The sequence below is a fragment of the Carassius carassius genome, chromosome 45 (assembly GCF_963082965.1).
Source record: "Carassius carassius chromosome 45, fCarCar2.1, whole genome shotgun sequence".
Lineage (NCBI taxonomy): Eukaryota > Metazoa > Chordata > Actinopteri > Cypriniformes > Cyprinidae > Carassius > Carassius carassius.
In genome coordinates, this window is record NC_081799.1 from 11,426,213 (window position 1) to 11,450,523 (window position 24,311).

Genomic DNA, 24,311 nt, shown 5'->3' on the forward strand with positions numbered 1-24,311 from the left:
ACCGGATATCCAGACTGCTTTGTTTTGAACTTTCTCACAACAGACACGGAAGAGAAGATAATGCTGAATAAAGTCGTAGTTTTTGCTATTTTTGGACCAAAATGTATTTTCAATGCTTCAAAAAATTCTAACTGACACCTCTGATGTCACATGGACTACTTTGATGATGTTTTTCGTACCTTTCTGGACAATGGAGGGACTGAGAGCTCTTGGACTAAATCTAAAATATCTTAAACTGTGTTCCAAAAAAAAACGGAGGTCTTACGGGTTTGAAACAACATGAGGGTAAGTTATTAATGACATAATTTAGCAAATTGGGCGAACTAACCCTTTAATCTGTTTTTAGTTTACAAAAAGTTACAGTCAAAGGAATTGTGATTGTCCTTTAGGTTAATCATTTGAAATAGTAAAAACAATATGTTCAAACTTTTGACTACTTTCTTTAATAACTACATAACACAATACTTGTACTTTTACTTTCAGTACTTGAGTAGTAAATTTTCAAATAGACTACTTGCAATACTTAAGTACAAAAAATGTTGAATACTTTAGTACTTCTACTTAAGTGTGGTGCTTAAAGAGCACTTCAACTTCTACTCAAGTCATTTTTTTGATAGAGCACTTGTACTTTTACTCAAGTCTGGGTCTCTAGTACTTTATACATCTCTGGATATAAATAGATTATGTTATAAATTAAATAATTTAACTGTGCTCTATTTTAGGAGTTGCAGTAATATTAGAGTCTTGGTGTCATCTTTCCCTCAACAGGTGTAATTCACGTTTTGAGTGTTAAACACTCTCCCACTCTTTACCATGTAACATATATTTAGGCATTATGATCACTCATACAGTTCATACATTTAAAATTAGATCCGTTATTGCTCATGAATCATCACGGGTGTCTGTAGATCACTAGTGATTGGCTAAAAGTACGGCCGCGACGTTCACATCAGCATCAGCACCTCTGCACTGCAATTTATAACAACGTGATGACTGTTCGGATGCAGTATATGCACACTTGAGCTTGTTTGTTAGCCAATTAGCCTATACAATTTATATTTTTGAAAACCGCCAAACTGACTCCAAACCAGCCCAAATTTTGTCCACCAGCCCAAGACAATTTTTACCCGCACAATCAAATTCAAAACCGCCCAATTGGGCGGGAAGCCGCCCAATCTGGCAACACTGGACGACAGCAGTGCGATTATTATATAAACGTTGACCCTTAAACAGCTGATAAACACAGTAGTGAGTAAGTAGTAAGCATAAGTAGTAAGCACAGTAGTAAGCATAAATTATTTTAAATTGTAAAAGTAACATAAGTAACATCTTTATGATCAGACTTTTTACAACATTGAATTATTCAACAGTTACACACTTTTTGTATTTTCTTATCAACTAGTAAAACTGCACATTCTGAGAAATTATAGTTTTAAGCAGTGTACTGGTAGTTAGTGTGCTACAAAAAAAGTCTGTAAAATAGGACACAATGTGAATGAACAATCCGTATTTATTTATTTTTTTGCAAGTGTTTTACCTGTGCTTTTAAAATCCACACTGCATTTTGTGTTTTAAGGTTACAGGGTTACAACTTAATGGATAACATCCTGGCAGAAAATGACTAGTACCTTTTCAGGTTTTAACTGAACAATAGTTATATATACAAGCTGTATCATAAATTTGCATTTATTATTGACCAATTGGAACTATAGCAACTTAATGCACATTTGATGCTTCCTCTTTTCGTGTAATTAAAATGAAAATATGTGCTTTTTTATCATTTGAGTCACTTTAAAAAAGTTTCTAAAAGTTGCCAAAAAAAACTTTTTAAAAAATAGCTAAATTTATTACTAGGTGCTTTTTTAAAAAAAAAATAAAAAATAAAAAATAAAAAGTTGCTAGGGTAGTCTCAAATTTTACTAAATCTAGCAACAAAATTGCTAATTTGGCTAAGATGCTTCAAGTTCACCTGTGGAAACTCGTAACTCCAAATCAAGCATTTGTTATGGACATCACAGATTAAAGTCGTGGACATAAGGAGGAAATTGCCTAAACCATCCAAAAGAATTATAAACAACAAATCCAAATAACATCGGTAGGCCTATTAAATTATTTTTTTTATACGTGGTATTACAACTACAGTAAATACTGGTGTTACATAAAGCAAAGAAAAATACATAATGTTGTTGTTTCATTCAAGCCATTATTGGCTTGAATTGTTGCATTTACGCTGTCTTGATCAGAAGGTGTCTTCAGCATTGTTTTCAATTATCATGCTGTTGATCATGTCTCTGGCTTCACTCAGGTCCTTTGGTGTCTCACCACAGAGATGAAACACAGCTGGCTCAATATCTTCTCCCACCATCACAAACTCTTCATTTCTTGGGGATTCTGAATTTCCACCCAAAGGAAAAAAAAAAAAAAAAAAACCGAATGATGAATTACTGTATTTTACAAAAAATAAGAATGGATGGAATTGTCCTACTTTAAAAAAAATAATCTTGGTAAACAGACTTTTATCCTCTTCTATTTTCTCACCAGATTGTCTGATCATGCTTTGGTGAAAGTCTTCCACCATGTTCGTCTGGAATATAAGAAATTTCACAAATTTTACATGCACTGGTTTGTTTTTCTTCACAAATTCAGGAACTGCATCAACCATTGCATCTGCAATATTAGCTGGATTTGCACCTCCCTGACCTAAAAAATAGAGACAGAAAAGGAAAAGAGTTGTGAATAATTCACATAAAATATCAGTAATAATTTTTAATGCTGTCAATCATTAAAAAAAACTAATTAATCACACATTTGGATGAATTAATTCTGATTAATCACAATTTAATATTTATATCATCATAATTTCACATCAAATATCCAAGTTAATGTAAAAACAACATAAAGGTTTAAATTTTAGCCATTAATAATAGCCATTCAACATTTTACATTTAATGGGCTTTGAACAATAGAAGTGAACTTAAAACAACCTTTACATAAACTATACATTCTATAGGCCTATGTCTATATAGTAATTTATTTTCTTTTATTTTCTTTTGTTCTTTGATTTACATCAATTACAGACTGCAGCAGGTGTTGTCTCTTTAAAAACTGATGCACATGACTGACACAGTTCTTTACAGTCCTTTAGGACTTTTTTAATTTCATGAGGTAACTCAGGAATAATGGGCACTTAGACAGAATTTAGTGTTTATTTTATTTTATTTTATTTTATTTAAAGACTACTGGCACACTAAAGCAGTTTTCTGTGCTCATGTCAGATGCCTTTGTTCACAGAGAGCTGCAAAGACACAGAGAGGGAGTCAAAGGCAATATGACATCAAAAAGCACTGGGGATATATTTACTTGCAATTTACAATCTCAAACCAGAGCCTTCGCTCTCTGTGTATTGATGGCCAAATGTGCCAAGCTGCTGTTTTGGGTTGCCACAGCTGCTTCTCAGATATACAGCGGTTCACTCTGAGGTTAATTTAAATTAATATGCGCTATATACATGCATATCAAGTGTTTATGAGAAGTGTGAGAGTATTATTGCGCTTACTGCATGACATGGAGAAGCCTGCACAAAACCTTGTATTTTCTTCCTGCAGAATATACTGTACTTAAAATAATTTGTCATTTTTGGCATTTTGGTAGCCTAATAGGCTACATCATTCATCATTCTTTTATTTATGTAAATTAAAAAAATAATAATTCAATTAAATTTACGCATTTAGCAGACGCTTTTATTCAAAGCAACTTACAGTGCATTCAGGCTAACAGTTTTTACCTAACGTGTTCTCTGGGAATCAACTCCACAACCTTGCACTGTTAACACAATGCTCTACCATTTGAGCCACAGAAACACTATGTACACCTACAATAACACCAAAATGTTGTGCTTTTGTAAAATAGAGAAAATAAACAGGATTACTTGTCTCACCCAGACATAAGAAAGAAATCTATAGAAAGCTTGAAATGACTGCCATTATTTTGGAACAATTCGAGTAAAAACAAATATTCTCTAATTATGTAGTCTGCATGACAAGGTGCATTTCTTAATTAAAGGTGAAGATCAGTGTCAGCTTCTGCATTTGGCAACTATTAACAAATAATTCAAATGTTTTCTTTTCCCCCAACACATTCATAATCATTACTTTTGCCAGTTCCTTGTGGCAAACTTTATGTGTGCGTTTAGTGCAGAATAGGCTATAATAGAGAGTCTTCCGGTGCGCTGCTCAGCGGCTGCACTACGTTTCAGTACTATGTTTCGGTTTGTTTGTTTGTCTAATGTCAAGTAAGTCCGGGTAGGGACTTGTAGGGGAAAGATGAAGGCTAAGAAAAACGTACTCTTGATTTGGATTTTTTGGATGATCGGTTGCTATGGACTATGTTTGACAATGCAATGTTCGACTGCACGTGAAACCCCAAACACATGCGGTGTCACGATGGGTGCAGAACAACTGAAAGCCTGTTTTGATTGGACAAACTGGGACATTTTTGATGAAGGCTCACTGGACGAAAGAACTAGAGTGTTAAATGACTATATCAATTTCTGTGTGGAGCTGAACATACCCACTAAAGAGATTAAAGTTTATCCAAATAATAAACCATATGTGACTAAAGATATTAAAGAAATGATAAATGTTAGGAAAGTAGCTTTTAAGGATAAAGATATTAAGGTATTTAAACAAACGGAAAGAGAGTTAAAAATTAAACTAAAGGAAACAAAAGAAGCTCATAAGAAGTGTCTGGAAAAAAGCCTTCAAAACTAATAATACTGAAAGGTTTGGGACATTATGAAAACTATGTCTGGATTGTCATCCTCAAAAAACAATCCATTGTAACTGATGACGAACTTAGTTTTGGGAATAAATTAAACACCTTTACCCGGTTTGAACTAATAGGCAAACAAGACAAATTTAAAGAAACAACAGATATAGTTCTAGCATCATCGGAGAGAATTGTTATTGAGGTTGAAGATGTTAGGAAAATGTTTCAATCTATCAATACAAAAAAGGCTGTGGGTCCTGATGGTTGTAGTGCAGGCCTTTTAAAAAATTTTGCTCATGAATTAGCACCTGTGTGGCAACCAATATTTCAATCTTCAGTTGACACACATGCTGTTCCTGTGATATGGAAGACCGCATACATAAAACCACTACCAAAAATATCATGTCCAAAAAAATTTAAAGACTATAGACCAATAGCTCTTACCTCTGTAATAGTAAAATGTCTAGAGAGACTGTTACTCCAGCATTTGGTTATAGAAGTTAAAGATAAATTAGATCCCTGGCAGTTCGCCTATAAGAAAGGCTGTAGTACTGAAGATGCAGTTGCTTCTTAACTGCACATTATCTCAAAAAATTTTGACAAACCCAAAACAATTGTAAGAACTTTGTTTTTGGATTTCTCTTCCGCCTTCAACACAATACAGATCGACAGACTGGTGTTAAAACTCGCACAGCTGGGGGTAAATCCTTATCTGATTCGGTGGTATACATCATTTCTCACTGATAGAGTTCAGAGAGTCATGGTGAATAAAACCGTGTCGTCTGAAATCATTACAAATGTCGGAGTACCGCAAGGTTGCGTTAGTTCTGCCATACTTTTTACCTTATATACTGACGACTGTAGAACGGACATGTTTAATCAGTATATTCTGAAGTACTCTGATGACACTGTCTTAATATCTGTGTTGAATGACTCAGATAGTTCTGAGGTTCATCAACAAGGTGTAACTAAATTGATAGAGTGGTGTGAGAATGAATCACTAATTAATTATCATTAATACAAGTAAAACTGAGGAGATTGTATTCGGGTCTACGGCGGATATAACTCCTGGTTTTATAAATAACGAGAAAATCAGATTTGTTAAGACCTATAAATATTTGGGAGTAATTATAGATGACATGTTGTCCTGGAAAGATCACATTGATACTGGATGGACTAATGGATTGAGAATCCATTTTCTTTGCCGTCTTAGGTCATTTGGAGTAAGAAGGCAGATTCTTTTGTTGTTCTATAGGTCTGTGATAATGAGCTTACTGCAATACTGCAACTCTATTTGGTATAAAAGTTTATCTGTTGCGCTAAAAAATAGGGATGTCCAGATCCGATCACGTGATCGGAAATCGGGCCCGATCGCGTGGTTTCAGACTCGTCACATCCTGTTTGTTGTTGGCGGCTGTACTGCGTTTGAGCTCCGTCACTATATTCTTTTCATTGACTATTTTTAACTCAAAAATCAATTTTATACATCATCGTTTCCGTTTATATAACGTGTGAATATATCCTCTATTGTATTCTACAACAAAAACAATCAGAGCGCCTCGCTATCACTAGTTTTATTTTGATCTCCCGGGTCCGCTATTAGCTTTTAGCCCGTTAGCATCAGCGGCGTGGTTGCAGCTAACTGCGCTAACATTGCTAATACTCTATTCACACACATTACCACTGCTGTACTCACTGTTACTTGCTTTAATGGCGGATGAATGTCTCCACTCTGTGCAGCTCGAGCTCGAGGCCGTGGGAAAGCAGATTCGCGACCTGGAGGTGAGGCAGGCCCAGCTGAGAGAGCGGAGAACCGCGCTGGAATCATCCCGGGCTGTCGCTCACAAGTCCGGGGTAAGTATACAGCGATCTGCTAACAGTCCCACCACGTCTACTCCGTGTGTTTCTCTGCACAGGCCCGGTGCACCCAGGACGCGATCTTCCCAGATGTCCTTCACTGCGACGCCGGGACACCACGGACCCTGGGTGCATCCACAGCGGAGGACGCGAGCCGGGTCCCGGGCGACGACTTCTCCCCCTCCTGCCTTCGACATCTCCATCCGGAACCGCTTCGCTCCCCTCCGCGAGACAGGACGCGACGCTGTGATCATCGGAGACTCCATCGTCCGACACGTAAGTGCTACGTTAGCCGAAGGTAAAGTGCACACTCATTGTTTGCCTGGTGCTCGTGTTCTCGATGTTTCTGCGCAGATACCCGCGATCCTGAAGGTCGACGAGAGCCCCAGAGCGGTCGTGCTTCACGCCGGGGTTAACGACACCACGCTGCGGCAGACGGAGACGCTGAAGAGGGACTTCAGCAGCCTGATCGAGACGGTTCGCAGCACGACGCCCGCGGCGACGATCGTCGTGTCAGGACCACTGCCCACGTATCGACGAGGACACGAAAGGTTCAGTAGACTTTTTGCTTTAAATGAATGGTTGTTGTCATGGTGTAAAGAACAGAAACTGCTATTTGTTAATAACTGGAATCTTTTCTGGGAGCGTCCTAGGCTGTTTCGCGCTGATGGATTACACCCAAGCAGAATCGGAGCGGAGCTGCTCTCTGACAACATCTCCAGGACACTTCGCTCCATGTGACTAGTAAGACAATTCTCTAATAACTATTATGATGAGTTTTGTTCCACCCGCTTAAATGATAAAAGTACTTGTGCTGTAAAAACTATTAAGACTGTGTCTGTTCCCCGAATAGTGAGGTCAAAATATAATGTAAGATCTAGAAAAAATCTTATCGTAATTAAACCAGAAAAATGTAAAGTAAATGAACAAAAACAATTTTTAAAGTTTGGGCTCATAAATATTAGATCACTCACACCCAAAGCAGTTATTGTAAATGATCACAGAAAATAGTTTTGATGTATTCTGCTTGACTGAAACCTGGCTAAAACCAAATGATTATTTTGGTCTAAATGAGTCTACTCCACCAAACTACTGTTATAAGCATGAGCCCCGTCAGACTGGTCGTGGAGGAGGTGTTGCAACAATATATAGTGATATTCTCAATGTTACCCAGAAAACAGGATACAGGTTTAACTCTTTTGAAATACTTCTGCTAAATGTTACACTGTCAGACATGCAAAAGAAATCTAATGTATCTCTTGCTCTGGCTACTGTGTATAGACCACCAGGGCCGTATACAGAATTCCTAAAAGAATTTGCAGATTTCCTCTCAGACCTTCTAGTTACAGTTGATAAGGCGCTAATCATGGGAGATTTTAATATTCACGTTGATAATGCAAATGATACATTAGGACTTGCGTTTACTGATCTAATAAACTCCTTTGGAGTCAAGCAAAATGTCACCGGGCCCACTCATCGTTTTAATCATACACTAGATCTAATTATATCGCATGGAATCGATCTTACTGCTATAGATATTGTACCCCAATGTGATGATATTACAGACCATTTCCTTGTATCGTGCATGCTGCGTATAACTGATATTAACTATATGTCTCAGCGTTACCGTCTGGGCAGAACTATTGTTCCAGCCACCAAAGACAGATTCGCAAATAACCTGCCTGATCTATCTCAACTGCTATTTGTACCCAAAAATACACATGAATTAGACGAAATTACTGACAACATGGGCACTATTTTCTCTAATACATTAGAAGCTGTTGCCCCCATCAAATTGAAAAAGGTTAGAGAAAAACGTACTGTGCCATGGTATAACAGTAATACTCACTCTCTCAAGAAAGTAACTCGTAGTCTTGAACGCAAATGGAGAAAAACTAACTTGGAAGTTTTTAAAATTGCATGGAAAAACAGTATGTCCAGCTATAGACAGGCTCTAAAAACTGCTAGGGCAGAGCATATCCACAAACTCATTGAAAATAACCAAAACAATCCAAGGTTTTTATTTAGCACAGTGGCTAAATTAACAAATTACCAGACGCCACCTGATTCAAATATTCCACCAACGTTAAATAGTAATGACTTTATGAATTTCTTCACTGATAAAATAGATAACATTAGAAATACAATAGCGAATGTAGATTCTACAGCGTCTAACACTTCAGTTTCATCCATCGCACCCAAAGATAAACTGCAGTGCTTTACAAATATAGGACAGGAAGAGCTAAATAAACTTATCACTGTATCTAAACCAACAACATGTTTATTAGATCCTGTACCCACTAAATTACTAAAAGAGCTGTTACCTGTAGCCGAAGAACCGCTTCTCAATATCATTAACTCGTCGTTATCTTTAGGTCACGTCCCAAAACCATTCAAGCTGGCGGTTATCAAGCCTCTTATTAAGAAACCAAAACTAGATCCTAGTGTACTGGGAAATTATAGGCCTATTTCAAATCTTCCATTTATGTCTAAAATTTTAGAAAAAGTTATGTCTGCTCAATTGAGCACCTTCCTGCATAAAAATGATCTGTATGAAGAATTTCAGTCAGGTTTTAGGCCCCACCATAGCACAGAAACTGCACTTGTTAAAATTACAAATGACCTGCTTCTTGCGTCAGATCAAGGCTGCATCTCATTTCTAGTCTTACTTGATCTTAGTGCTGCGTTCGACACCATAGATCATGACATACTCATAGATCGATTACAAAACTATACAGGTATTCAAGGGCAGGCTCTAAGATGGTTTAGATCCTACCTGTCCGATCGCTACCATTTTGTTTACTTAAATGGGGTGTCATCTCATTTATCATCAGTAAAATATGGAGTGCCACAAGGATCCGTCCTAGGTCCCCTTCTATTTTCAATATACATGTTGCCCCTTGGTAATATTATTAGAAAATACGGAATTAGCTTCCACTGTTATGCTGATGATACTCAGCTATATATTTCAACGAGACCAGATGAAACTTCCCAATTATCTAAGCTAACAGAGTGTTTTAAAAATGTAAAAGATTGGATGACAAATAATTTTCTCCAATTAAATTCGGATAAGACAGAGATATTAATTATTGGACCAAAAAACACCACACAGAATCTTGTAGATTACAATCTGCAACTAGACGGATGTACTGTTACTTCCTCTACAGTCAGAAATCTGGGTGTTATATTGGACAGCAATTTGTCTTTTGAAAATCATATTTCCAATGTTACAAAAACCGCATACTTCCATCTTAGAAACATTGCCAAGCTACGAAACATGTTATCTGTTTCTGATGCAGAAAAGCTAGTTCATGCTTTCATGACCTCTAGACTGGACTATTGTAATGGACTTCTAGGTGGTTGTCCTGCTTCGTCAATAAACAAGCTACAGGTAGTCCAAAATGCAGCAGCTAGAGTCCTTACCAGGTCAAGAAAATATGATCATATTACCCCAATTTTACAGTCTCTGCACTGGCTACCTATTAAGTTCCGTATCAGTTACAATAACAATAATCATTACATACCTATAAGGCCCTAAATGGTTTAGCTCCTGCGTACCTAACTAGCCTTCTACCACGCTACAACCCATCACGCACCCTAAGGTCACAAAACGCTGGACTTTTGGTAGTTCCTAGGATAGCAAAGTCCACTAAAGGAGGTAGAGCTTTTTCACATTTGGCTCCCAAACTCTGGAATAGCCTTCCTGATAATGTTCGGGGTTCAGACACACTCTCTCTGTTTAAATCTAGATTAAAAACGCATCTCTTTCGCCAAGCATTCGAATAATGTATCTCTTAAATTGTGAGTGTAGTTGCATCTGCATTTTTATTCTTTAGCTTGGGTTAAACTAATTTTACTTTGTTGGATCAGCAGCTATGCTAATGATGTCTCTATTTTGTTTCTATGTTTTGCCACGGGATTTACATCCCGTGGTAACTAGGATTTACACAAGCTCCAGTCTGGATCCAGAACACCTGAGAAGAGATGATGCTGACCCTCAGAGGACCCCAGATGATGCTAACCTTGAATCAACAAACAGAACTAACAATTATTGCTACATGTGTGACTGCATCCTATAATTACTATTAATTAATAATATTGATAGTTCATCATCTAGCTGACTACGTCTTGTATTATTATTATTATTATTATTTTTATTTTTCTAAAATCCTGTCAAACGTGCACAAACTACTAGCTACTACTAAATATTGTAGAAACATAATTTTCTGTAAAGTTGCTTTGTAACGATTTGTATTGTAAAAAGCGCTATACAAATAAACTTGAATTGAATTGAATTGAACTCGATCGGAATCGGACGTTACCTCCCGATCAGGACTCGGATATATATATATTCTCATTAATTTTTAACACATCTTTTGTTATGCGGTGGCACAGAGTTAGACCCTTTTGACTCCACACAGAAACAGCAACGCATGCGGCATGACATCACTTTGTTTTCAAGAGCTGGTATGAATAAATATAGATTCAAACTCAAAGAGACATGATAGTTTGCGCATGACCTGATATTTCATTCGGACCCAGGATACAGCGAGATGAACATCACAGAGCGCTAAACTCTCATGCAGTGTAGGTTTCATTCATACTCGAAGCCGGAGCACGCTCTCGCGCTGATATCAGGATATTCCTAATATGGACAAAAGCGTCCAGCTATGCTGTGGTGCTCACAGGAAAACAGAAACTTATGCAAACACGAAGACGTTAATATACGATCACGACAATAAATTGTTCTTCAAGTCATCTCCAGCAGGTGATAAATAAAGTATGAACAATGCAGTGCTGATTGACATAGTATTTATTACAGTATAGAAACTATTCTGCATTATTATGTGATAAACAGTGTTTGTAGTATATAAACAAATCATTATTATTTGTTATTGTCCAGCATTTATAGATTTCTAAGCCAATTAAAAGCTAGAAATTAAAGAAAAAAATAAAGTTGCCTATACTACCAGTCAGAAGTTTTTGGATAGTAAGCTTGTTAAGGTGTTTTTTTTTTTTTTATTTTTTTTTTTTTTTTTTTTTTTTTTTTAAAGAAGTCCCTTCTATTCACCAAGCCTGCATTTATTTGATCCAAAGTACAGCAAAACAGTAAGATTTTGAAATATTTTTACTAGCCTATTTAAAATAGCTGTTTTATATTTGAATATATTTCAAAATGTAATTTATTGAAGATCCTGGATCTGTTTTTTCGCTCTTCTTTATTCTTTTTTATGTATTATAGAAGTATCGGATTGGGACTCTGTATCGGCAGATACTCAAAATCAAATGACTCGGACTCGGACTCGAGGACAAAAAAACCTGATCGGGACATCCCTACTAAAAAACAAGGTTTTTAATCAATTAAAAATCTGTTCAAAGATTCTTTTGTGCACCAGGCAATCCTAGCACTGAACCAAAACACCTAATCAGAGATCAAGAGTATTGGGACGGTGTTGCAGATGTATAAATGTTGTATGAAATGTATAATTGTACTGCTGGAGTGAATGTCAATGTAGAATGTATGTTAAATGTTGTTGTAAACACAAAACTGTTATGCAAGAAAAATTTCAGACACAGTCTGACAATAAAGTATAAAGTAAAGTAAAGTAATACACCTACAGTATATTCCCTATTAAACAATGGTTTATTAGGTTATTGTATTAATATAAACATGCAAAGTTTTGACAAGAAAAATCTTTTGTAGGGGGCAGGGCTACTTGGCACAAGAAATGGATCAATTTTTAAAATAAAATACTATCACATTATAAAAAGAAAAACGGTAATCACATAATGTTACATTGCATTGCATGAGTTATGTATACTGTATATAATGAGGTTTTTTTTCACACTTTGGTCTTTCTTGGCGGTGCTGAAGCATTAAATAATTTTGTATGTATTAAACTCAATAAATAAAGAAATAATAATTAATTATACAATAAGTAACAAAACAAAACTCATTACAGTTATATGTAGCGTATCAGACCTGAACCAGACAAATTAAAGGTTCGATCGGGAACATGGTTAAAACATGAGGAGCCAAATTCCACAGAAAGACAACAGGATGTTATAAATAAATTTTTATCATCAGCAGAGAGAACCAAGTCCACTAATAGCAGCTTGAGCAGCTTTCAACATTAGAACAAAAGAACAGTTATGGACAATTCCAATTCAAAAGAGATTGTCAAATTTGGGGCAAGTAATCAAGATTGATGGTCAAAGAGATGCACAGTATGACCATCCCATGTAAACCCATGAAAGCAATCATGATCACAAGATCTTTGGATTGACTTCCCCCACCTAGAAGAAAAGAACCAGACTGAAATTCCTAAGGGGACCTTTTAACATCTGGTCTCCACAGAACATCCTTATGTCAAAGGATGGCACAGGAACGGTCTTTTATTCACCAAAATTAACTAAAAAAGACTTATAAATGAATATTCATCTATTTCTTAACTCCATATCATATATGTAAACCACACATTTGACTATCATGTTTCTAATCGCTTATTGTGTATGTCTTTTTAATAACTATTGAATAGCTTAAGGATTCATATTCATGTTTAGTATGTGTGTGTTTGAATATTCTTGCTTGAAACGACTACTGAACTCCCAGTCAATCAGCAACCTCGGCAAACCCCCTTTTCAATGACAACACAAGTAAGTACCTCCAGACTCTGATCTAAACTAGTGTAGCTATCTAATATAATTTTAACCTCATGGAGGAACTCAGTGCGGGGATTAATTAAGTGATCGATGCTTGTTCATGTCTATGCAATTTCACATATTGCTGTAAACTTGCGATTTCACATTTTCATTCTCTTAAACTCATTCTTCCCTAGCTTTCTATCTTCCTGCAACTTGTGTGAATGTGTGAGTGCATGTGCTTATGTGTTATATTAGTCTATATGTCTTAGATTTATCTAATAAAGCCTTATTCATATTGAAAAGAGAAGTAGCTTGTGTTTTGTGCTTACAAGTTAATGTCTTAAACTGCCAATCTTGTTACTGTGCTAATTAATAGTGTTTTCACTATACTTTGGATATTAATATCCATTGCAGAGTTGATGTTATAAGGCTCATTCAATGAATCGCTGGCCGTCTCAGTGATCAGCCATAAAACAGTGATTCTGTTCAAATTCCCTTTTAAATCTTAAATGATTCCCTTTGAGCTAAATTGACCTGTTTCCCTTACATATGTAAAAAAAAAAAAAAAATTCACACACCGTGTCTTACCAGTGCCAAGAGCTGGGAAGGCAACAGAAGTAATTTGGCGTGCCTCACATATCTTCAGAACAGAAAAAACAACATCCTTAATGTCAGATGGACTACTGCGTCCAATAACATGGATGATGTTTCTACATGGAAGTCGCCCAGCTGAAGTCACAATCTCTGTTTGCCGCATGTTTGATGATCTCACTATTGAAACATGTGCACTACATTTACAAAAGCATCTAAAATTCATTAGATCTCTCTTGAAGTATATGCAAAAAAAAAGAATATCTTCAAAAAATAAATAAATAAAAGTCCATCAACTAAAAGAAAGAGTAAATTTAAAAGAATACAAACCAATCTGTGAACATTCTTGTTCCACTTGTACTCCAGCAGCATCTAAAATGGCCTTGGATACTCCTGGATTACAAAGAGAAATAGTATAATGCTCTTCGAATGTGACAGAAATTAGAAATGATTCACTGAAACATGTAAGTTGGATTAACCTGCTTTCAGTGAAAATGTCTGATTTGAGGAGTTGACAATGGCATCAGTTTTTTCTTTAGTTATGTCTCCTGATGAAACCATCAGAGTCACCTGATCCAGCTGCATAATGTGGACCCCAAGAGAGGGAGAGAAGACTTTGCAACCAAACTCTAAAGAAAAATATAAAAATGTATGGAAAATCTATAGAATTTTCTGCTGGAATTTCTCTTGTCACTATCTTAAATATATCTTGTTACATGTCTTTGTTATTAGAATATTTAAACAAAATGTTTTTTAAAAATAAGTTTGATGGACATCAGAAAGTGTTACCAGATTTCTGAGCTGATTTGCCAGAAATTGTATTTTTAGGCAGCTCATGTTGATGTGCTTGACCCTGAATCCCATGTCTAAAGATGCTGATAAAGCACTAATAGGTAAAGCACAGAATTATTTAAGATAACATAAGCAAGTTTAGAGTTTAAACAATAAAAGTGCAAACATTGGTCATACTCTTTGTGTTTTTATGGTTCATGAATCTATTTTTGACACTCACCTCTACACTCTCCCTGTCAGAAGGGTGTACAATCACGGTTACCTCTCGAATGTTTGTAGGCTTAAGTCCCTGGACTTCTGTCAGCATGATTCTGGCCACCAGATCTTTAGGAAAACCAAGATTCCCAGTCCCAATAGCTGGGAAAACGACTGAAGCCATTCTCAAGCTTTCTGCCTTTTTCAGGCAATCTTTAATGATCTGACTGAGTACCTTTTAAAATGTAAATAAATATATCTATTTTAATATTTCAAAAAAATAAGTGAAGCATACATATTAGGCACATTTTCAATATAATTTAATCCTAAAAACAGTCAGCAGTAACCGAGTTATTGACAACTTTGTTATATTTCCACTGCAATTTTCAAGAGGGTCTGGCTGCAGACTTGCACTTGCATTCTCAGACTTGCACTCTCAGACACTTCCGCTAGTGACATCACTTGCAGTCTTTATTTTTTATTTAGTTGAATTTTTTATTACTTTTTGTTTGAATTTCCCAACATTTTATAACAGTAGCCAGGTGGCGAAGACAAGAAAAAATAAACTAAAATACAATGTCACTTGCAATCGATACTTGCACTCTCTGCTACCTGCGACACTTGCAATCGACACAAATCGTGCGTGTTGCCAATGGAGACAAGAAGCTGTGGTGGTGAATAAACGATAAAACCCAGTTTATTACTATAACGTACAGGGTCCTGCAAGAAAAAGACAAGACCGGCAAATCTGTGGCCAGAACATCAGAATATGAATGTTTGCGCAAAGTCTCTCACTAAGCGTTTTCCTCCCGTAGAAAAACATAAACACTTAACATGGCTTAATGTATTAAGATGCTATTAAAATATCAAATTATATATAAAGTTCATTATTTTAATGAATATGCATATAGTATTTTCCTCACATACCGCAAAATGTGGCATAATTGACTAAGATGATAAAGGCCAAACTCAGTAATGCTCAATAATAATCAATAATAATGCTTCTCTACATTATTAAAATACATTAAAATTATTCAAATACAAGCAGGTGAGCCCAGAATAAACGCAACACGCAAAGTTTCGCATTATTTTTCCAGAATAAATTGTCTAAAACTCATTTATTTCACCGTCTTTTTCCATTAATATACATTATGTGTTTTATTTATAATGATTTTATATAAGAGGAAAACGTTTAATGTACAATTTAACGCACTGCGTTCTAAACTCGTCTGCTTGCCTGTATGGAGTTGATCCTTTTAAAATCACTTAATGCATTTCATAATGCACGGTCATATTTGCTGGTCTGTATATACGTTGAGTCAACAACAAGACATATAGGCTAGGCCTACTGAATTGTCTTTATCATCTTAGTCTGATATTAGGCCACATTAAGCTTTTTGCTGTATGGGAGGACAAAGTTTGTGTATTGTGTTCATAGCCATCTGCTTGCCTTGTAGTACATTAAATAATAACTATATATCGAATTTGGTCTTTTGATTGAACTTAATGTATCTTAATACATTATGCCATATTACGTGTTTGTTTTTTCTAGAGGAGGAAAACGCTTAACGAAAGACTGTGCATTGCATTTATATTCTGCTGTTCTGTGGCCACGGATTTGCCGGTCTTGTCTTTTTCTTGCAGGACCCTGTACGTTATAGTAGTAGGCCTACTAATATAGTTTTAATCGTTTATTCACCACCACAGCGTCTTGTCTCCATTGGCAACACGCACAATTTGTGTTGATTGCAAGTGACATTGTAATTTCGTTTCTTTTTTCTTGTCTTCACCACCTGACTACTGTTGTAAAATGTTGAGAGATTCAAACAAAAAGTTATCAATAAATAGAACAAAATAAAAAAATAAAGACTGCAAGTGACGTCGCTAGCGGAAGAACAAGTGTCTGAGAGTGCAAGTCTGAGAATGCAAGTCTGAGAGTGCAAGTGCAAGTCTCCAGCCAGACCCTTCTCGCAATTTTATATTTGATAGTTTTTCTCACCTTATGTTCTGAGCCTTGTTTCCAAAATGGGCAAACTACATGGAAGACTTTTTGACATTTCAGTTTATAACCATCTGTGATGAGCATTTTACCATAATTCACATTCTTTGAGCGAGCAGCTCTGGTGATTTCTGACTGGAGCTGAGGACCAGCAGTCTGTAGGAGAGCTCTGGAGACGGCACCTTTACTAAGGTCCAAGTCCTCCGATATAGTGTTTACAATGATATCGGCCTGCAGAATAAACAAATCAGACACTTCTTTTCAGAAACTGGTCATCCTTTGATTCTCATATTTCACTGTACTTATACCGGTATATAATCCTTTTATCAAAGACTGTGTCTTTAAATAGTTCATAGATCGGGATAGTTGAGAAAAATAAAAATGAAAATTCTCTTTTTGAATAACATGAGTGTGAGTAAATGATGGACTTTTGATTTTGGATAAACTATCCTTTTAAATATATTTTATTTTACTGTATTTCTTTGCCATTACTATTATTCACTTACATGTGCATCCTGGATATTCCCTTTACTAAGCATGATTTTTAGTCCCTCTTGTGTAGTTTTGGTCTCAAGAACACTTAACATTGAGTGTGGTTTTTCTTCAAAGTCTCCATGGCTTTTGGGACGTTCAAACTGTTGGTTAATTTGGTTGTAGTTTCCAGGACCATGGTCATGATACCCTTGTACATATTTACTATAACCATGAAGTTTATCTTGATAAGGGAAAGTCATTTTAGGGTTATACGCAGCAAACTCTTTAATGACAGCTTGAGTCATTGCATTAACAGTTCTGTCATTATTGTCAACCAAGTGAATTTCAGTTAATGTGCTATGACAGCCTCTGTGTTTATTATATTCAATGTATTCACACAGCTCCTTGGCGATCGATTCAGTGCAAAGATCAAGAGGACAACCAAATAACCCTGAGCTAATAACTGGAATCGCTACAGAAGAGCAGTTTTTGCTTGACACCTGGTTCAGACTTTCCCTCACAGCACATCTCAGGCGTTTTACAGTGGTACGTCTGTCTGAATCACTGAAGCGAGGTCCAACAGCATGCACCACATATTTACAGGGAAGACGGCCAGCATCAGTGATGAAGGCATCTCCAGGCTTCAGAGGTCCATTTACTTCTGTGTGTAGATCACAATATTGCTGCAGACTTGGTCCAGCAGCTTGAAGAAGTGCTAAAGCTACACCACCAGTGTGCTTCAGATCTTCATTAGCAGCATTGACCACAGCATCAACACTGATCTTGCAAAGGTCTGCCTTCCTGACAGTAACAATTAGTCCACCTGGTATTTGAACCTCACATAAGACCTGGCCAATATCTTCAAAACTACATTCAGTAAATTCATCTTCCTCCTCTTCCAGCATGTCATCTTGCTGAAGAACCACCACAAATCTTTTTTCCTTTATCAGCATTGAGAGCATCATTTTATCCTGCTCCATGAAGTACTTCTTCGCTCCTTTTTTTTTAATGATCAGTGTGTCTGTGCAGAGACCATCTGTCAACTTTTTAAATAGAGTCACAGCTGGTTGGACAAATGCACGCTCTCCAGACAGTTTGATCCGGGGTCTCTTTGGATCAAAACTCACTTTTACCTCATTAGATTTGATGAAATTCTGCCAGTCTTGTGATTTTCTGACTTTTATGTATTCTGAAACTGCAAGTGATTTGACACGAACAGTTTCTTCAATTCTAGTGTGTTTTTTGATGAAACGTCCTAAGTCCTCACTGACCTCCATCACTGGTTCTCTGAATCCAGTCACTGTTACTTTGTCTCTTTTTTTAGAGAGGTTTATAAACACAGATCTCTTTTTGAAAGTACCAAATGAATTTTCCAGCTGCTTTATGAGATCCTGCCACTCTGGCATTTGAAGGACACCCTGATCTCCTACAATGAGGTCTTTGGTTGTAAGAACTGTATTTATCCTCTTGTCTGCCTCATTAAGTGCTCTTTCTGTGCTCCCAATCACAACAACATCTTCATTTTCGATTGTGTAGACAGCAGTTATTCCATGAGATATGAAGAGATCTCTGGACATTTCATCACAGTCCACTGATCTCAAGAACTCCAGTATTGAATTGTTAATCTGTAAGGACTTCTGTTTCATATTTATTTTCTTCTCATGGACCCAATTTTTGATGGCATGAGTTTCTGTACGAAGCCCTGATAAAACTAATTTATTCATTTTTGTGTTGTAGTCAATGTGCAGATGTGAAGAAACAGCCTTCAGGCCATCTTGTTCAAGCAGAGAGTACATGGCAGTAGAAATCTCCAAATACTCTGTCACACTGTTCTTCTCTTTCTCCATTTGACTTGTTGCTCCCCCGAAAAATTTATCCATGATGGGTTTCAATCCATTTATCTCATGGGTCATTCCTGCCAGTGTCAGCACCCCTTTGGAGTCATCCAAATGTATAAATATCTGATCTTTCACTACTTTCCTAACATCACTTTCCACTTTTGACCACAAGGCGTGTGACACGGGCCACTCAGATGTTGTGTAGTTTGAGATCATTTTCTTGAAGGTATCAATTGCATTCTTACTCCAGCCATCAATGTGTCTTCTGCTAATTCCTTTCTGTTTCAGTAAGGCTGGATCAGGACTGAGCAAAACTTCAGGTTTGTCCATGTTTATTTGGCAGAAGTGTGAGCTCATCTGGTCTTTAATGGAGGAAATCTGCCCTTTCTTGAGGATGAACTCCCTGATGGCAGGATGTACACTGACTGTAATGGGTTCAGGCTGCTTCAATTGTGGCCTGTTGCCACCATACAAGACTGTATCCAGTGATTTAAAGTAGGGATATATCTTGACTGGAACATCACAGATGTTAGTCTCTAGCTTCAAAACTATCTCTTTGGCTGGAAAAGAATAAAAGTTACAGATACAATGAATTAATATGTTGGTGATGACAAAAAGAGGCAAAGAAGTGTTAGCAAATCTGGAACTATAACAGCAAATACTATCAGCAATTGCAAATGTTTACCTTCTTCCCCTTTAAAAGTAATAATGGCTGCTTGTTCTGCTGGAATTGTGATAACTTCTTCTACTGGACCACCCCATTTCTCAAAATATAGTTCCAGCAGCATCTTGTTGTTGTTGGCCTCAGCTGGAAGATCCTCCACTCGCACACATGTGCTTCTCTCCAGTGCACGGGCCCTCAGATTATACTGTTTAAACTTTTCATGTGTCCTGCTGTCCTGAAGAATTTTTTCTGCAGCTGTAAAAAAAAAATCATAATAATAAAAAAGATTTTCCAGATATGTTTAATAAAGTCCCAACAACAACATGAAACTTTAAGTTGTCATGTTATCAAAAATCTAATTTTCACATGGAAACTCATTCCCCCATCCAAAAAGACTACCATGTGCCATGTAATCAATATTAAGCTAAATTAACTTTTGATGCAATAAACCTAAACATGTAAAACATGTTTAAATTATGATAAAACAAACAAATAAATGTATACTTTACTGTTGAACTTACCATTGGTATTTTTAAAGGTCAAACTGCTTTTCTTAATTCTGGTATTAATTCCATGCTAAAGTCATTCTCAGGAAGACTGCTGATGTTTTCCACCAAAAGAGTCAAAACGTCTTGTTTAACATCATCTGGAAGGTTCTCCAGGACCACAGCATTTTTCTCTTGAGGCTTCTTCACATCCACATCAGTCTGAGAGGCACTTTGAACTTTAGGCAAAATTAAAGTTACACATATTTATTCAATCTCAATGCAAATTATTTGTTGTAAAGTCACCTTGCAGTACCGTTAACAGACATGCATGTAAGCAGCTATACACCAAAGTCCAGATCATTTACTTACTTGGTTCCTGATATCCACAGCCCCGGGCAATCTAAAACAACACAAGCATAAAATATTGACAATTATGTAAATGGAGAACTAAAGAAGTAAGGTTATTAGACTCTCCTGCAATTTTCAACAATATGGAAAAAATGGCAAACACCTCTTTAGAGAAACTAAAATGTATATATGTCTTAACCTAAAAATGTAAATAATATTTTTCTGATAGACCATTCTGTTCATGTATAGCGCCTTCAATGGTTAGTTCACCAAAAAATTTAAATTAGCCTGTTTTACTCACCCTCGAGGCATCCTAGGTGTATATGACTTCTTTTTTTTTTTGACTAATCCATTCTGAGTTATATAAAAACAATTTCCTTGCTTGCTCTTCAATGCATTATAATAGCAGTTGGTGGGTGTTTTTTTTTTTCAACAGTCCACAAGATGTCAAATAAAATGCATACATCCATAATAAAACATGCCTCAAACTGCTTCGGGTCGTGATGCCTCCTGTAGTGAATCCATGCATTTATGTAAGAAAAATATCCATATTTCAAACTAGGGGTGTCGCGATATACCGGTATTGGCGATAACCATGATATTCAAAGCAACAATTATAGATATCGTGTTAATTTAGTGTGTGATGATATACCAATATTAGCAATAACCGCAATATTTAAAATGAACAGTTCTCTTATGATAACACCACATGTAAATACTCCAGTGCCAGTACCTGGTTGAGCCCCCAGGTGGCAGTACTGTGCCTTAACGCTGACACTGTCACACAAGAAGGAGACACAGTGCTAGCAGCTACTCAGAGGAGAGCCGTGTTCATCAGAGTAAGTTGCCATTATTTTATTTTGTCATAGAATGGGAAACGTTATATTAACCTGTTAACAGCAGTTTTCTGTGTTCATATATTTGATTAAAGGGTGATTATTTTAATAAGTAACGCGTTTTCTTTACTGGTCTAGTTTTTGTATTTGCAATCAATACGGCCTGTGCGTAGTCACACTTTATTTCTTTGTTCAAATCTATTAACAGTTACACGATTAAAACTGATCTTGCTGCATTAAACTCTATAAAATGTTAAGTTGGTCGCAGTGCCATGCACTGAATGCCTCATCTGCGGTGATTCTTCAATTAGTTCATTAGAAGTTCATTAGATTAGTTCATTAGCCCTATTTCAAACGTAATAAACACTTTTCTATCACTTCCACTATTTATCATAGGTGGAAGCTTTTCTGGCAGATGACGTAGGACATATGCATCATGTGCGCCTCTTAGATATGCTAGCCTTTCAAGTTTGTTTACATTAGCAAAAGAAAACAGTCTCCTCTTGGCTAATATCAAAATACTCAGACATTTGTCATTACAAATTTGTACTTCTAATTCAAAACCGCATTTTGTTTTGTTCTTTCTCCACATTTGTCATTAACGCAACGCCGACATCCTACCTCATCTGCCGGAACGGCTTCCACGTACCACAGTTAGATGAAGTGAGAGAGAAGAGTTTATTAAAATTTGAAATATGGATCTTTTCCTTACAAAAACGCATGGATTCGCTACAGGAGGTATTCATCCCCCAGAGCTGTGAGGCATATTTTATTACGGATATGTGCACTTTATTTGGTGCCTTGTGGACAGTTAAAAAAAAAACACCCACCCACTGCAATATTAACCCTTGTAAAAGCCAGGACCATTTTTAATTTAACTCAGATTGAATTCATCTGAAAGAAGAAAGTCATATACACCTAGGATTCTTCAAGGGTGAGTAAAACACAATTTTGGGTGAACTAACCCTTTAATGAAATCTAATTGCATTAAAATTGCAATCACTGCTCTGGGTGTGTGTTCACTGCTGTTTGTGTGCACTTTGGATGGGTAAAATACAGAGCAAGAATTCCGAGTATGGGTCACCACACTTTGCTGTATGTCACGTCACTTTCACTTTCACTTTAATAAAGGGTTTTATTTTCAGAGCATGGTTTGACTGTAAAAGTAGTGTGGTCTTATTCATTTTACTAACTCTAACCAGTCTACTCACTTGTTGTCCAGTGTTGTCTATCTGTTCCTCTACATTGCTGGGTTTGTACACTTTAAGCTTGATTTGTTGATTGTCAATGGTAATAATGTGTTCTGCCTTTGATAGCACACCATCTCGGACTTAAAATCAAACAATCAGATTTATTCAGATACATCACAACACTTTAAAACAAGGACAACACAAAACAGTACAATAAATGTATTAATGATAGAGGACGCTAGAGTATAGGGTATAGTAGCCTTCTAACTTACACCGTGTGGACGCGTCAAAATTAAATATAACTCACTGTAATCAGTAATGCTGTCTAAACTGGACACGACGAATCCCTGACATTACTGACACAAAGTTTAAATGATTTGTATTTAAAGTGTCTCTCCACAAACTGATTGCATTACTAGATAAATATAAATAAATACTATAAAAATATGTTATTTGTTAACATAAAATGATTTTGTGTTCAGCACTTACTGTCAGACGATTTGAACAGAATGGTAGCAGAGTTGCTCTTGTCATTATATTTCACGACGCAGTCTCCTCCCTGAGATTTCTTTTTACTCTGAAAATGAATCTGAAGTTTATTTTTCAAACTTTTAACGTGTTCAGACTCCCAGTTTCCCTCTACAATGATTTGATATTCGTCCATCGTGATCCCTCTCGTCAACGAGGAAATGAATTTGGAGTCAGTAGTTGATCATGCGCTGCTTATTTTCACTTTTGTTTCTGTGTCAGACCATTTTCAACACACCCACATCTGAAACGCATTATAATGGCCAGTCTCCTACCACTGTTATACATGGTATCAAAAGGATGTGTTAGGCTACAAAAAAAAAATTATTACCAACTTCTTAGATGTACAACCATCTGAGTATAACGTACTTTCCTTCAGCCAGCCATGTGAAATAAACGTTTGCTCTTAGGCTACTTTGTATTATTAGGCTCATTCATTCATTCATTAATTTTAACTTCCAAAAAAAAGAGAGAAATGTTCTCTTACTTTTAACTGATTTTACTGTAAGCTAATTTCTTGACAATTGCAAATATTTGTGTAGATACTCTGTATAAAATAGATCATTAATTAAAAAAAAATAAACATCTGAGACACACTGAACAAGTTCCACAGACGTTTTACAAACAGAAATGTAACAATGAATCCCAGAATCCCCATCCTTATGGATTGCACCAGATTGCCAGTTCTTGCTGTGAGAAGATTCACCACTCTTCCACTAAGACAAGACTTAACAAAATTATCTTTAATAATTTTAAAGATACAGTGACCTGAAAAAGAGCTGTTTCTTTTTTTCCTGACTCCAGACAGTAAATTGTATAGCCATTAAATATTACATACGTGTATGTTATATACCAGTGCGTTCAGCTTCAGTAGCTCAATGTACAACAACATCAAAAACACTATAGCTAGAAACTGAGTTATCATAAACATTACTGGAAGCCAGGCATGTTCTGGCCATCAGGACTTTTCTGGTGGGCCGTTCGAGTAGTGGTCTGTTATGCAAAACAAGGGAGATGCATTTATATACGTTGCTATTATTATACCTATATTAAATATTTGGAAATATATACGCCACTTTTATAGAGGTTGTTTACTTAC

The 24,311-nt window shown here is 36.3% G+C and overlaps 1 pseudogene; it reads right to left on the reverse strand.

Annotated features, from left to right (window-relative positions):
• Nucleotides 1-1,888: 1,888 nt before the first annotated feature.
• Nucleotides 1,889-23,452, reverse strand: LOC132127283 (protein mono-ADP-ribosyltransferase PARP14-like; annotated as a pseudogene).
• Nucleotides 23,453-24,311: the final 859 nt, after the last annotated feature.